This window comes from Lathyrus oleraceus, chromosome 4 (genome assembly GCF_024323335.1).
Source record: "Lathyrus oleraceus cultivar Zhongwan6 chromosome 4, CAAS_Psat_ZW6_1.0, whole genome shotgun sequence".
In the NCBI taxonomy this organism is placed as follows: Eukaryota; Viridiplantae; Streptophyta; class Magnoliopsida; order Fabales; family Fabaceae; genus Lathyrus; species Lathyrus oleraceus.
Genome location: NC_066582.1, coordinates 63,336,620 through 63,353,309, shown reverse-complemented (window position 1 = coordinate 63,353,309; position 16,690 = coordinate 63,336,620).

Sequence of the window (16,690 nt, the reverse complement as noted above, 5' to 3'; positions counted from 1 at the left end):
CCAGTACACCACTAATTCAGAGATGCATCTCCGAAAAAGTTTGTGTTTGCATCAATGGCAGAAACTGATACTAGTCTTGCCCTAACAATCCAAAATGTAATCAAATCATAGTGCATGTCTCTAACAACTATCTATTACAAATTTTATTACTATCTAATGCATTTATAACAAACTATTTTACCTAATGCATTAATCATAAATCAAAATAAGTTGAATGAGAAATTTACTCAAAAAAGTGTTATGGATGAATAAGTGGAGTTATTTGGGATTGAAATGCTTGAAGTAGAGGTTGTGCTTATCCTTGAAGAAGCATGAAAAATGAACTGGAAGTATGTTGCTACGAGCTCCAAATGTTGCCTAAAGTTAAGAAAAAAGTTTCAGAAAACGAAGAAGCAGAAGAGGGTGTTTGGATTTGAAATTAGGGGTTATTTTAGATATGCATGTGCGAATAAATCCTAAAATAAATACGCAGATGCATCTCCGAATTTAATTTTAGAAAAGTGAGGAAACAATGCATTCAGAGATGCATCTTCAAAAACTAGGGGCATTTTTTACTTTTTGCCAAGGGTTTGGGAGAACCCATAAGGATGGGAGAAGAAATTGTCTAAAATAAATCTTGAAATTGAAAAGTTCAATAGTAACAAAACCTTTGATGTGTGAGATAAAGAAATGGCTTAATGCAATAAAATGTAAAAGATGAAAACATAAAAAATGTTGACCCGATTTGATCAAATTGATCTACTTTAGGGAGATGACAACTCTTCGATTTACTATATTTATAAGAAGAAACTTTATTTTCTATCCTTTTTTTTTTAATTTTTAAAAATCTCAATATATAAATCATACAAACTCAAGGTTTTTAAAGTGTTTCTCAAAATCTTTTGATAATTCTAAAAACCGTCAAACTCCAAAAATAAAAACTAGAAATAGAGAGGACCTAACTGGGATTTTCTACACCTTCGAGCATATAGTTTAATGCCATAAGAAGATTTGGTAGTTTGAAGGAAATGTATAGATCTTGGACTCATTAGAAGGTCATGATTATGACTATTAAAAAAAATGTTGAACCGAATTGAACTGAAGTTAAAATAACTGAACTATTATATTTGATTAGTGAATTGAACATGTGTTGCACAAACAGTTCTAGAACCAAACTAAAGGAAAATAAATCGAACAAAATAATGCTTAGAACAAGTTTAAAAAATTTAATTAAAAAATATTTGAAAAAACATACAACGGTTCGTTTCTTTAACGAATGGTTCAATTTAGGAAAAATTGATTTTGACGTTTTGGTAAAGTTCAGAATTCCGACCGATATACCAAATCAATAATTTTGGTTTGGTTCGTTTCTATTTGGGTGACCTTTTATAACGGTTTGATTCAGTTTGGTTTTCTTACTGAGCTTTGTTGGGGAAGAGCATGAGAGTAGAATGGTCTAGAAAGGGGTGAGAGTGGGGTTGAATAGACGTTTCACCTAAAACCGTTTTTAAAAACCTTATTCAAAATCAAAGGTTTACAACAGAAACAACACGTTGAATATTTACAAAGGATGCAATTAGATTGAGTTTGCGGATTTCTCAGGATATCAAAGAGTATAATGAATGTGATAGATGAAGATTCTCAAAGAGCAATGCATCAATTAAATAATTCAATTTTCACACAAAGTTTAAATTGAATCTTGAATATATAATCTAATATTAAGTATCTATTTAATCATAATCTCCCGAAAGAATATGTAGATGACTAAATCTATCACAGACTTATGCTTTCACAATAAATCTATAGAAGCCGGTAAAAACCTATTCACATATGATCTAGAAATGTGATAAAAACCAAAGTCATGCAAATCTATACTAGAATTTAAAAGAGATATTTATGCACCGAATTTATACTAGTTCAATGCATTCGTCCTTGCTAGCGCCTAGTCCAATGTTCAATGGCGAACCATTGAAAATTTGGTACGTCTTCCACTATTTTACAAATTAATATACAAGAGTTTTTGATACAACAGACAATAAAAAAAACATTGAATACTTCAAGCCAAACAATGCTTAAGCAAACACAAGTCTGAATTTTGATTTCTTTTATGTTGTAGAAAAACACTAAAAATTGTCAAATCTCCAAGATCTTGACTTGATCTTGAGCTAATTGCCTTCCTATACCTGAAATTTTGCTTCAAGCTTCCGTCTGCAGTGGTCTTCACTCAGCCCTATCGAAAGTCACTTGTTCGAGCCTTTATTATATTTAAGGATCTTAAAAACTCCTAACTTCGTCCGCAACAACCTTCACTTGGTTCTACCAAAATATTCAATGGAGAAGAAAATGATACTTTTTCTTACTGGAAGTCAGCCTCCAGACACCATAATTAAAAAACTAATTCTTCAATGTGATACACACAAAAAACTTCACAAAATATATTAGATTCTCTAATGTACATTTCAACTACCACTCATACTTAATCTTTAAAGAGAGTACTACAACAATGGAGTTCTTGATTCAAGGTTGAACATGATTGGTTATCTAAAGAATCTCACACAACTTCTAAATATGACTAACTAAATCAACACACTATGAAGTTTTTATATAAGCTTAACTTGAGAGAGAAAATGTGAAAGAAAGAACACTTATATGATTTTTCTAGATTTGTGAAAATATGGATTTTATGATTCTAATTGAATCATCTATAGGTATGTATTTAGATAGACTGACATAAAAGGTTTACATATGTGCTAACGATAACGCACAAAGTAGGTGATAAATTAAGCAATTGATTCAAATTAGATCATATAGTTATGATTTAAATCAGATGAAAGAATGACTTAAATCAATGTGATAAAATATGGGTTTGCCTTATTTGATTCATATCATGATCTGAATCATGTGATTCAAATCAAGCAATGACATGATTCGAAATACACAACCATAGATGATTTTAAAGAGAGTTTATTTAATCATGATTCAAATCAACTATAGTTGTGATTCACATCAAGGTGTCTTTGATTCTAATCAATCATACCCTTGATTCAAATCAATATTACAGTGCCAAATTCGAAATTTCAATTTTATTCTTTATTCGAATAAGCCAAAATCGTGATTCAAATCAAACTTCAAAATACATCTTATTTTAAAATTTCTAAACTTGTGATTCAAGGCACATATAGTCGACTTTGACCAATTCGCTCAAACTAAATGACATTGCAATGGATTCAACCTAATTAAGTGTAAAAGATAACTCAAGGTACATTTATACAATAAAGGATAAAATCATATTACAAGTAAATGAAAAAATCAAATTACAAATAAATGATTATTCAAAAATCTCGAAAATGCGACAATTCATCAAAGTAAATAGATGAAACTCACTATTACCGATGGAGAAATTTTAGTCTTTCCCTTTTTTATGTTAGGAAGTTTTGAGATATTATTTGAATGATTTAATTTCAATCATTGAGCAATGCACAAATAATACTTAAACTCTTGAGCTCTCAAGTGTTCCCTACATTCAACACTTAACGCGCGTAATAATTCGACAAATATCTTTAAACTTCTCCACCTTTGACAAACATAAAAAAGAGAGTAGCAAAAATAAGACTAAAACACACAATACAGATGAAATCACGTAAGTTTGTAATCACACTACCAATTACCACACAATGAAACACACACAATTTATTGGGTTATAGAGTCGAGTAAAACACATAAAATATATGCAATTTCGGATACTACATTTAATATCACAACAAAAATAAAAATAATAGATATGAAAAATACTAATAATAGGTTGTTATACCCCAATTTTGTCCATGCATTTTTAAAACTTTAATACATTCAATTTTATTTTTAACTTGCATCAGTTGTATAGCATAACATGCATTTACTCAAGAATAATACCTTAAATATCAGTCAAAATAAATTCTCGAATATACAAATGAATTGGTTAAATCATTTCTCAAGTACATGCAAAATCAACGGGTAAAAAGTTTCGAAATCAAGCTTGTAGACGTCAGTATTATTAGTCTACGGTTTGAGTAGTTTAATCTGGTGTGCTCATTTTATTTTTTCTACGACTTTTTCAATCGCATTTTGATCAACGTATGTCTGTTTAACCAATCAAAATTTATTTCTGAATTAAAACAAACGTTGTATTTTTTCGAGAGGTTTATTTTGCACTGATCATTTTAATACATTCAGTTTAATTTTTCGAGCACTTTTTCGCCCGACTTGTATTCGTTTTAAGTAATTTTATTTTTATTCTTTTGTCAAATAATCGGGATAATTAAATAAAATTTTCCATGTCTTTGTTTTATTTTTATCGTATTTATTCTAGAAGATATGAACTTTATTTGATTTAATTAATTTAAAATGTTTAAATCAATTAAAACATCTAAAAAGGGTATTATAGTCATTTTAAATTATCTAACAATGTGTGCTTCTTTGTGTGTTTCTTTGATTCGATCTTGATTGTTAGATCCAAATTAATCAATGGTATTCATTAGCTATCCATGTATTTATCTATTGACCAATCAAAAATCAAGGATTTAATTAAATTAATAAATAATATCTCTTTCTCTACCCATCGTGGGATTCTCCACGTGACAGATACCTGGAAAAATACAAAATATTTCTCTCCATCCAATATTGATATGCCACGTGCCCCATTTCACATGGGCTATTCACACAAATTATCCAATATTGATATGCCACGTCCCCCATTTCACATGGGCTATTCACACAAATTCTTGGAGATCTTATCCTCACCAAAATCAGAATCCCAACGGTCCACTCACAAAAATACTCTCTCTTAACGTGACATGGTTTTGAGAGGGTGAGCAGGAAAGACTCTTTCTCTCACTCCAATCGGTAAAAGGAAAAAACAAGGAATAAAATGAGAGAAGAAAACGAAAGGTTTTCTTCTTCTTCTTCACGGTGACGGGCCTCACCCTGCTCCCTTATTTACATTTTCGGTAGAAACAGTTGTTCCACTCACAAAAAAATATTCTCATCCTCTCCAAAAAAAACGTTCTCTGCAAAACCACCATAACTGTCTTCTTCAACATCTCTGATTCACCTTTGTTCTTCTCTTCCGGCCACCACCAACAACGCCAAAACGCCTCTCCTCTGATCCACAACTTCACTCCGACCAAACAACTCACCTTATCTAAGATATGCAATTTAAACCACCATGTATCCGTTTTTTTTCGGCGAGTTTCTGTACATTCCTCCGTCGGGGCGAGCAAGAACTGTAATAATCAACACAACATCACTAAACGTCATTCCGTAACCAATCGTAAGTTTCTTTGAACATCACCATCAGCAAACATCCACACACCACTTGTTAGCTCCGCCGACAACATACAATTTTGCACGACTCAACTCTGTTCTTCTTGGTTTCCAATAGCAACGACGCGACTTTATGGTGTTGAAATAAATTTGTAAGTATTGTAAATATCATATGGTTACTGCTAGTTTATTTCCATTAAATCCGAATAAATATGGTTAGAGGAACCTTGTGTCCTTGGGCATGACATTCAAGAAAAGTGGAAGGAGGTAACCTATGTTCATGAATATTCTCCTTTCCCCAATCTTCTTCACAACTCTTTACTGGCCTTGTTGATGGTTAATTAGTAACATACATTCTGCTGCTATATTAACTTTGATTTTTTTAATAATATAATTATTTCACTTTTCTTAGCATAATATAGTTATTTTATCATACTGTTTTATTTATTTGTTTTTACACACTTGTTTTATGTAGTAAAATGTTATGTGTTTATTTAATTTAGTTTTAATGATGTAACCTTGCTTTATAAAAATATTGGTATTATGTGTCAAATTTGGTTTGCCTTGTATTTGTTTATATTTTAATAGCTAACTTTGTATAGTGATTAAACAAGTCTTTTCTATTTGGAATTATTGTGTTTTGATACAAATGCTATCATGTATACCACTTAAACAAGTCTTTTCTATTTGACATTCGATTATGGATCCTGATAGGATTTTTGTTGTTCTTTTTGAACACTGTAAACAATATGTAAGTTTGTAAATAATGTTGAGTTGCTACTATATACATTTACAATGTAAAATCAAATTTTTAGCGGCTTCGACTTGTATATGTCATTGTACCATCCGAAATTTCAATACATCAATAGAACATTTTCACTGTGTTATGATCTTACGTATGGCATTAATCATGTTGTCATTTAGTACAAACTGGTTTTGAGCACGTCATCATTAATTCATCAACCAAATCCATTCAATTTTATCAACAATTCAAAACCATGTTAAATTATTAAAGGTCACACAGTTCACGATTCAATGTCGAGCCCTTCTTCAAAAAAACCTTTGTAAGTCGATAGCTTTTAGCATCGCCATCAACCTCACATAGCTTACTCTTGGGCTTTCTTACAATGAGACCTATTCGATTTTAATTAATTGAGTAGATGATTGATACACTAAATATAATCTAAGTTATCCGCAAACGCAATTTCAAACCTCGATCCAACATCGAGTACTTTTATTCAAATCAAATTAAAATACCTAATCATGATTAAATACTATTCCATTTAGAAATGAAAAGGGGGATGGTTTTGAGCCTTCAACTCCTCTCCTCGATTGTTTGAATACGAGTTCTCTTACTCGGTTAGTCATACAATTGTCATTTCTCTACAAACTTCTAACTCAATTAAATCAAATCATTTTCATAATAAACTAAATGAAAAGGGAGATGGTCTTGAGCCTTCGATTCCTCTCCTCAAATACTTGGATATGAGTTGCCTTAATCAATCATTAAAGTACTTGTCGTTTATCTAAAATATATCAACCATATGCAAACTTGTTTTCACAATCAATTAAGGATGAAAAGGGAGATGGTCTAGAGCCTTCGATTCCTCTCCTCGACTATTAGGATACGAGTTGCCTTACTCGACTATCCGAGTATTCGACATCCATTCAAAACACCTTAATATTATCAAATCCTTTCGCAATTAAGGATGGAAAGGGAGATGGTCTAGAGCCTTTGATTCCTCTTATCGACTATTAGGATACGAGTTTCCTTACTCGACTATCGGAGTAATCGTCATCCAACAAAATGTATCAACACATTAAATATATCTCTTTCTCGCCCCCGTGAGATCGAAACCAATCAAACAAAACATTCAACATATTAACTCAACTTGTCACCCCTGTGTGCTCAAAACTCTTTTCAGAAAGAACACTGTTTAATCTCTTCTAACGTCCATAACAAACTAGTGCTTAAGCCTCCGCCGAGAGTAAAACAAGCTAATATTTAGCCTTTAGAACGCCATTCAAGCAACCATGGACCGTACCTCATACAAATCAAAATCTTGTGGTCAAGGATATCATAATCAGCATCTGAACCAGCATAAGCCTCAAAACAATTTGGAAATAAGGAATGCTCCTTTCGATCCAATCCATATGTCATATAGTAAACTTCTGCCATGTCTGATTCAAAGCTCACTGGTGGAGCCCAAGTCTCTCAGGCCATTTCCGGAACCGTACCCACCTGGGTATGATCCCGACATACAATGTGGATACCATGCTGGATCAATAGGGCACTCGACTGAAGACTCTAATACTTTCAAGGCCAAGGTTCAACAATTGATTGATAAAAGGTACATATCTTTTTTAGAAGGAAGCTTATTGGTGCATGACAACTTCTCGCCCGAATGAGTTTGAAGACTTCATATAGTATCTCCTCATGCCAGTTGTTCAGTCAGGAAGACATCATTGGAAATCATTGGACTTATTTGTTTTTATCATTACATTTATAATTTCCTTGTTGTTAAATGCTACTTGTTTTTGTACATTATTGTTTTTAATGGTAATATTAATGAAGTAATCATGCAAGTTTTGAATCAATTATCTCGCATTCGTTCATTTTTCTTCTCTTATATCAAAAACAAAAAAATACATCCATGTTTCTCCCACTTCACTTTCTTTATTATAACTGTTGTCTTAGAAAATATTTGAGGGAAGATGACGATAACAAAATACCCATAATTGCTGACTATATGCTTTCAAATAAGATCTTGTTGATGATGTACAAGCATTGTTTCAAATCCTCAAACACTGGAGAGAGAAGGAGTTAATCCCTAGTTAACCACTTCGAGCCTAGAAGTAGGTGTTCCTTTCAGATATATAAACCCTTGTGTTTAACCTGGGGCAGGGTAGTGTTCAATTAACTTGACTACACATTCAAAATTACAAGATGAAACATCCCATATGGGGATCAACCATATGCCATTCTTCGTACACATCCTAAAGTGTAGAAAGAACCTTGCAAAATCCAAAAATTATGTCGGTTGTTCTTCAATGACCAATGACTTGGCAATCACAACCCCTTAAAAAAGTAAAATAAAAGAAAAGCCCGCTAAGTCGAACACCCAAGAGGCGACTTAGGCAAAAATTAGGGTAATCCCGATGGACTCAAAGCTTCAAAGAGCGGTTCAGGCAAAAGTTAGGGATTAAAACAAAAATCAAAAGAGGTCATGAAAATCCTCATCAAAAACAAAACAAGATTTAGTGACCACTATACCAAAGTCATGGGGTCACCGACATCCAAAAAACAAAATAAGGTGACTGCCATTCAAGAGACCTTGAATCATCATCTTTATCCTTACACCTTCAAAACTCTCTTAAAAGACTAATGTGTATGTTGAATTAACTGAGCGTAGAATTGGAGTTTATCAAGAAGAAGGGTGGGTACAAAAATAATTTTGAGCCTCATATACTTTGTTTCGATAACCATGAACCATGCCAAGTTACAACCCTTAAAAGACCTAATTGAAGCAAGGTTATTTCCGAAAGCATATTACAGCAAAGCTGTGTAAACTGACTCCCAAAGATTTGCTAACCTTTTACTTTGGTATAATCTTCTTGTTATATCCTTCGCATTGTTAAATCAACATTGCATTTGGATTAATGGTGCATTCACCACATTTTATCACACCATTTTAGTAAATGATTTTTTTTCAAAACCCGCATTAGTATCGCATTAAAATTACCATTTATAAGTGAACAATTTTAATTGCAATTCAGCATTTGACATCATGGAAATTTCAACAAAGAGCAATCAGAGAAACTTGATCATTTACCAGAATCAAGACTATCTCATAACCCATGAATCAGGGGCACGTCACAAAAAAAAAACATAAGTTGATCATATGAAGATTAATCTAAGAATTGGTCAGTCTGAAACAGTCTCCAAACATCTGTTCATCAAGGGGCAAGTCATTTCAAGAATCAGTTGATCCAGAGCAAATCATCTCAGGACTCTATTAACTAGAGGTAGATCGCCTAGAGGTTCTGTTGGCCAGGGGAAAACCCCATCAATGTTCAGTCAGGGTAAGTTAAGTCGCTTCAACGCTCATACCGGAGCAAGCTACCTCGAGAGTACAGTAAATTCAACCACTTCAAGAATCAATTAATCAAGGAAAAACCTTTTCATGACTTCAAATTCTAGAGCAATCCGTCTCCAAATTATGGTACAGTTGCTTTCAAAATCCTTTAGAGGTAAACATTTTGCATAGACCCAACAAACTGGGGCAAGATGGGCCACATAGGAGCAAGTCTTCTCCATGATTTCAAGTTGTTCAAGCAAAAGCTTTTTCACATGTCATCAACTACAGAGTTCAAGATGAGTGTCGGGGAGTCATGCTATCACCCCATAAAATAACCTTTTGACAGACAAGAAGCCTTTCTGCAAAGAACATTCTCTTCCAATACCCACGCAGGGGCATTTGGGAAACATGCAAATCATTGCATAAATTATCCTCATGCATTAGTCATGTCGCTTTTCTCTAACATAAAACCATGCATATGATAACATTCATCGGGTCTAACCCCATAACATTGAACCTGACATCAAAAAGCCTTGTAACACAAGATTTGACATCAAAGCCCAACACCGCTTGGCAACTCAAAGCCTAGTTCCCATCTGGCAATTTTTTTCAAAGTCCAGTTCCCGTCTGGAAATTTATTTCAAAGTCCAGTTCCCATCTGGCAAACCTTTTCAAAGTCCAATTCTCGTTTGGCAGTTTATTTCAAATCCCAGTTCGCGTCTAGCAAACCTTTTCAAAGTCCAGTTCTCGTCTGACAATTTATTTCAAAGTCCAGTTCTTGTCTGGCAATTTATTTCCAAAGTCCAGTCCAGTTCCTGTCTGGAAATTTATTTGAAAGCCCAGTTCCCGTCTGGCAAACCTTTTCAAAGTCCAGTTCTCGTCTGGAAATTTATTTCAAAATCCAATTCTCGTTTGGCATTTTATTTCAAAGCCCAGTACCCGTTTGGCAAACCTTTTCAAAGTCTAGTTCTCGTCTGACAACTTATTTCAAAGTCCAGTTCCCGTCCGGCGAACTATTTCAAAAATCAGTACGACAAATCATTTACCGAATACCAGTTCTCGTATAGTAAATTATCTCTTAATACCAGTTCTCGTCTAGTAGGTCACCTATTTCGATACCAGTTCCCGTCTGGTAGTCTATTTTTCGTAACCAGTTCTCATCTGGTAGCCTACTTTAAAAGTCAATTCCCGTCTGACAAACAAAAATAAAGTCAGTCCCGTCTGACATTTCAATTATTTTCACTAGTTATTGTCTGGTAACATATCCTTCAAGTTTTGTTCTCATCTGGCAGTTCAATCTTTTTTACCAGTTCACATATGGCAGTTCCCATTTAAAGTCCAATATCATTGGCAATCAAGAATAAAACCCTACGAAAATCCAATTACCTGTTTGCATTCCCTCATGCATTGCATACATACATGACTTCCCCATTGAAATGGAAAGTTTCAAAAACACAATCATATCAATCATCAACATACTTATGCATAACCTTATACAAGATAAAAAAACCATTCACATTCCTACATGCACATCCTAAATATCCCCAGCAATTGCATACTTGCATACATCTCATGCATCATTACACGCATAGGTGCTTCCATCCAAAATGGAACATCATACAAAAAACATAACATAATCCAAGATTCACGGTCAATCATATGTATCCCGGACATTCCTCATTTAAGTTGTGGTGTGCTCACCCTGCATGTGTTCGTGGAATTATTTCCCAGCAAGTATTTCTGCAAATTTAAGGTTGTTAATGACATTCCCCAGCATTTTCATTATTGCTCCCCAAGTAGAGGTTACAATAAAAGTCTTTTATGAGCTCTTCCCTGCAGAGCTTTTCCAGTAAATTCCTTCCAAATGGAGTATTTTTCCCAACTATTTTCCCCCAACCGGTGGACGATTGAGATACTGCTTCATTTATCTGAAGAATATCATTTATTTGTTTGAGATACTGCTTCATTGATTTGAAGAGTCTCATTTTTTTAGAGATACTGCTCCAGTATCCTCGAAGAGTCTTAGATTCAATTAAGGTATCATTCCCCATGTTGGAATATCTTAATTATATCATGTAAGATGATGCTTCGTTGATTTAGAGAATCTCATTTATCTGCTTGAGATACTGCTACATTTATCTGAAGTGTCTCATTTATTTTTAGAGATACTGCTCTAGTATCCTCAGAGAGTCTTAGATTCAATTAAGGTATCATTCCCCATGTTGGAATATCTTAATTATACCATGTAAGATGTTGCTTCGTTGATTCAGAGAATCTCATTTATCTGTTTGAGATACTGCTTCATTTATCTGAAGAGTCTCATTTATTTTTAGAGATACTGCTCTAGTATCCTCGAAGAGTCTTAGATTCAATTAAGGTATCATTCCCCATGTTGGAATGTCTTGATTATATCATGTAAGATGTTGCTTCGTTGATTCAAAGAATCTCATTTATCTGTTTGAGATGATTTGAATAGTCTCATTTGTTTTAGAGATACTGCTCTAGTATCCTCGAAGAGTCTTAGATTCAATTAAAGTATTGTTCCTTTGTTGGAATATCTTGATTAGATCATATAAGATGTTGCTTCATTGATTTAGAGAATCTCATTTATCTATTTGAGATACTGCTTCATTGATATGAAGAATCTCGTTCATTTTAGAGATACTGCTATAATATCCTCGAAGAGTCTTAGATTCAATTAAGGTATCATTTCTCATGTTGGAATATCTTAATTATATCATGTAAGATGTTGCTTCGTTGATTTGGAGAATCTCATTTATCTGTTTGAGATACTGCTTCCTTTATTTGAAAAGTCTCATTTGTTTTTAGAGATACTGCTCCAGTATCCTCGAAGAGTCTTAGATTCAATTAAGGTATCATTCTCCATGTTGGAATATCTTAATTATATCATGTAAGATGTTGCTTCGTTGATTCAGAGAATCTCACTTATCTGTTTGAGATACTGCTTCATTTATTTGAAGAGTCTAATTTGTTTTAGAGATACTGCTCTAGTATCCTCGAGGAGTCTTAGATTCAATTAAGGTATCGTTCCTTTGTTGGAATATCTTGATTAGATCATATGAGATGCTGCTACGTTGATTCAGAGAATCTCATTTATTTGTTTGAGATACTGCTTCATTGATATGAAGAACCTCATTTGTTTTTAGGTACTGCTATAGTATCCTCGGAGAATCTCATTTGATGGAATATCTCGATTATATCATGTAAGATACTGCTTCGTTGATCCTCAAAGAATCTTGTGCATTCAGTTCAAGATAATGTTTTGCTAATCCTTAGAAAATCTTAGATACGATTGAGGTATCATTCCATTGTTGGAATATTTCGATTATATCATCCAAGATACTATTCTGACAATTTCCAGAGAGCCTTGATTGTTTCATTTACCTTATAATAACTTTTCTTACCGTATTTCTCACTGCATTTTCTTTATGCATTTCATCCTTGCATCTTAAAGGACAAAATTTGGGTCTTTTCATATTTAATTATCTTCCACCATGAATGTACGAAGACTGTTGTCATTCATACCTTCTAGTTTAAGGTAATTAAATAGGGGTAGCTGTCATATCCCAATTTTGTCCGTGTATTTTTAAAACTTTCATACATTCGATTTTATTTTCAACTTGCATCAGTTGTATATCATAACATGCATTTCCTCAAGAATAATACCTTAAATATCAGTCAGAATAAATTCTCGAATATACAAATGAATTGGTTAAATCATTTCTCAAGTACATGCAAAATCAGCGGGTAAAAAGTTTCAAAATCAAGCTTGTAGACGTCAGTATTATTAATCTACGGTGTGTGTAGTTTAATATGGTGTGCTCATTTTATTTTTTCAACAACTTTTTCAATCGCATTTTGATCAACGTATGTCTGTTTAACCAGTCAAAATTTATTTCAGAATTAAAACAAACGTTGTATTTTTTCGAGATGTTTATTTTGCACTGATGATTTTAATGCATCCAGTTTAATTTTTCGAGCATTTTTTTGCCCGACTTTTATTTGTTTTTAGTCATTTTATTTTTATTCATCTGTCAAATTAATCGGGTTAATTAAATAGAGTTTTCCATGTCTTTGTTTTATTCTTATCGTATTTATTCTAGAAGATATGAATTTTATTTGATTTAATTAATTTAAAATGTTTAAATCAATTAAAACATCTAAAAAGGGCATTATATTCATTTTAAATTATCTAACAACATGTGTCTCTTTGTGTGTTTCTTTGATAAGATCTTGATTGTTAGATCTAAATTAATCAATGGTTTTCATTAGCTATCCATGTATTTATCTATTGACCAATCAAAAGTCAAGAATTTAATTAAATTAATAAATAATATCTCTTTCTCTACCCATCGTGGGATTCTCCACGTGACAGATACCTGAAAAAATACAAAATATTTCTCTCCATCCAATATTGATATGCCACGTCCCCCATTTCACATGGGCTATTCACACAAATTATCCAATATTGATATACCACGTCCCTCATTTCACATGGGTTATTCACACAAATTCTTTGAGATCCCGTCCTCACCAAACTCAGAATCCCAACGGTCCACTCACAAAAATACTCTCTCTTAACGTGACATGGTTTTGAGAGGGTGAGCGGGAAAGACTCTTTCTCTCACTCCAACGGGTAAAAGGAAAAAACAAGGAATAAAATGAGAGAAGAAAAGGAAAGGTTTTTTTCTTCTTCTTCATGGTGACGGGCCTCACCCTGCTCCCTTATTTTCATTTTTGGCAGAAACAGTTGTTTCACTCACAAAAAAAAAACCCTCATCCTCTCAAAAAAAAATGTTCTCTGCAAAACCACCATAACTGTCTTCTTCAACATCTCCGATTCACCTATGTTCTTCTCTTCCGGCCACCAACAACAACACCAAAACACCTCTCATCCTATCCACAACTTCACTCCGACCAAACAACTCACCTTATCTGAGATATGCAATTTAAACCACCACGTATCCGAGCTTTTTCGGCAAGTTTCTGCATATTCCTCCGTCAGGGTGAGCAAGAACTACAATAATCAACACAATACCACTAACGTCATTCTGCAACCAATCATAAGTTTTTTTGAACATCGCCATCAACAAAAATGTACACACCACTTGTTAGCTCCGCCGACAACGAATTTGCGACAACACACAATTTTGCACGACTCAACTCTGTTCTTCTTGGTTTCCAATAGCAACAACGCGACTTTGTGGTGTTGAAATAAATTTGTAAGTATTGTAAATATCATATGGTTGCTGCTAGTTTATTTCCATTAAATCTGAATAAATATAGTGAGAGGAACCTTGTGTCCTTGAGCATGACATTCAAGAAAAGTGGAAGGAGGTAACCTATGTTCATGAATATTCTCCTTTCCCCAATCTTCTTCACAACTCTTTACTAGCCTTTTTGATGGTTAATTAGTAACATACATTCTACTGCTATATTAATTTTGATTTTTTTAATAATATAATTATTTCACTTTTGTTAGCATAATATAGTTATTTTATCATAGTGTTTTATTTATTTGTTTTTACGCACTTGTTTTATGTAGTAAAATGTTATGCGTTTATTTAATTTAGTTTTAATGATGTAACCTTGCTTTATGAAAATATTGGTATTATGTGTCAATTTTGGTTTGCCTTGTATTTGTTTATATTTTAATAGCTAACTTTGTATAGTGATTAAACAAGTCTTTTCTATTTGGAATTATTGTGTTTTGATACAAATGTTATCATGTATACCAGTTAGCATGTTGCTTTGCTGTATTGAGTAAATTGATTTGCATGACCCATACATTTGACATTTGATTATGAATCCTGATAGGATTTTTGTTGCTCTTTTTGAACACGGCAAATAATATGTAAGTTTGTAAATAATGTTGAGTTGCTACTATTTACATTTACAATGTAAAATCAGATTTTTAGCGGCTTCGACTTGTATATGTCGTTGTACCATCCGAAATTTCAATAAATTAATAGAACATTTTCACTTTGTTATGATCTTGCGTATGACATTAATCATGTTGTCATTTCGTACAAACCGGTTTTGAGCACATCATTATTATTCAGCAACCTAATCCATTCAATTTTATCAACAATTCAAAACCATGTTAAATTATTAAAGGTTACACATTTCTCAATTCAATGTCGAGCCCTTCTTCAAAAAAACCTTTGTAAGTCGATAGCTTTTAGCATCGCCATCAACCTCACATAGCTTACTCTTAGACTTTCTTACAATGAGACCTATTCGATTTTAATTAATTGAGTAGATGATTGATACACTAAATATAATCTAAGTTATCCGCAAACGCAATTTCAAACCTCGATCCAACATCGAGTACTTTTATTCAAATCAAATTAAAATACCTAATCACGATTAAATACTATTCCGTTTAGAAATGAAAATGGGGATGGTTTTGAGCCTTCAACTCCTCTCCTCGATTGTTTGAATACGAGTTCTCTTACTCGGTTAGTCAGACAATTGTCATTTCTCTACAAACTTCTAACTCAATTAAATCAAATCATTTTCATAATAAACTAAACAAAAAGGAAGATGGTCTTGAGCCTTTGATTCCTCTCCTCAAATACTTGGATATGAGTTTCCGTACTCAGTCATTCAAGTACTTGTCGTTTATCTAAAGTACATCAATCATACGCAAACTTGTTATCATAATCAATTAAGGATGAAAAGGGAGATTGTCTTGAGCCTTCGATTCCTCTCCTCGACTATTAGGATACGAGTTGCCTTACTCGACTATCCGAGTATTCTTCATCCATTCAAAACACCTTAATATTATCAAATCCTTTCGCAATTAAGGATGGAAAGGGAGATGGTCTAGAGCCTTTAATTCCTCTCCTTGACTATTAGGATACGAGTTGCCTTACTCGACTATCCGAGTAATCGTCATCCAACAAAATATCTCAACACATCAAATATATCTCTTTCTCTCCCCCGTGCGATCGAAACCAATCAAACAAAACATTTAACATATTAACTCAACTTGTCACCCCTGTATGATCACAACTCTTTTCAGAAAGAACATTGTTTAATCCCTTCTAACGCGCATAACAAACTAGTGCTTAAGCCTCCGCCGAGAGTAAAACAAGCCAACGTTTAACCTTTAGAACGCGATCTAAACAGTTGTTCACTAAAAGACACCAACAAACCGTAGTTCCCCGAACTACGAATGCTCTGATTTCCTTATTGTACTATAAGGATACATAGGCACGAGATTGCGAGATTTTGGCGAGCACACTAATAAAAAACCTCCATTTTCCCTCTTATGAGATTTCCATCCATTTCTCTTTTCAATATTT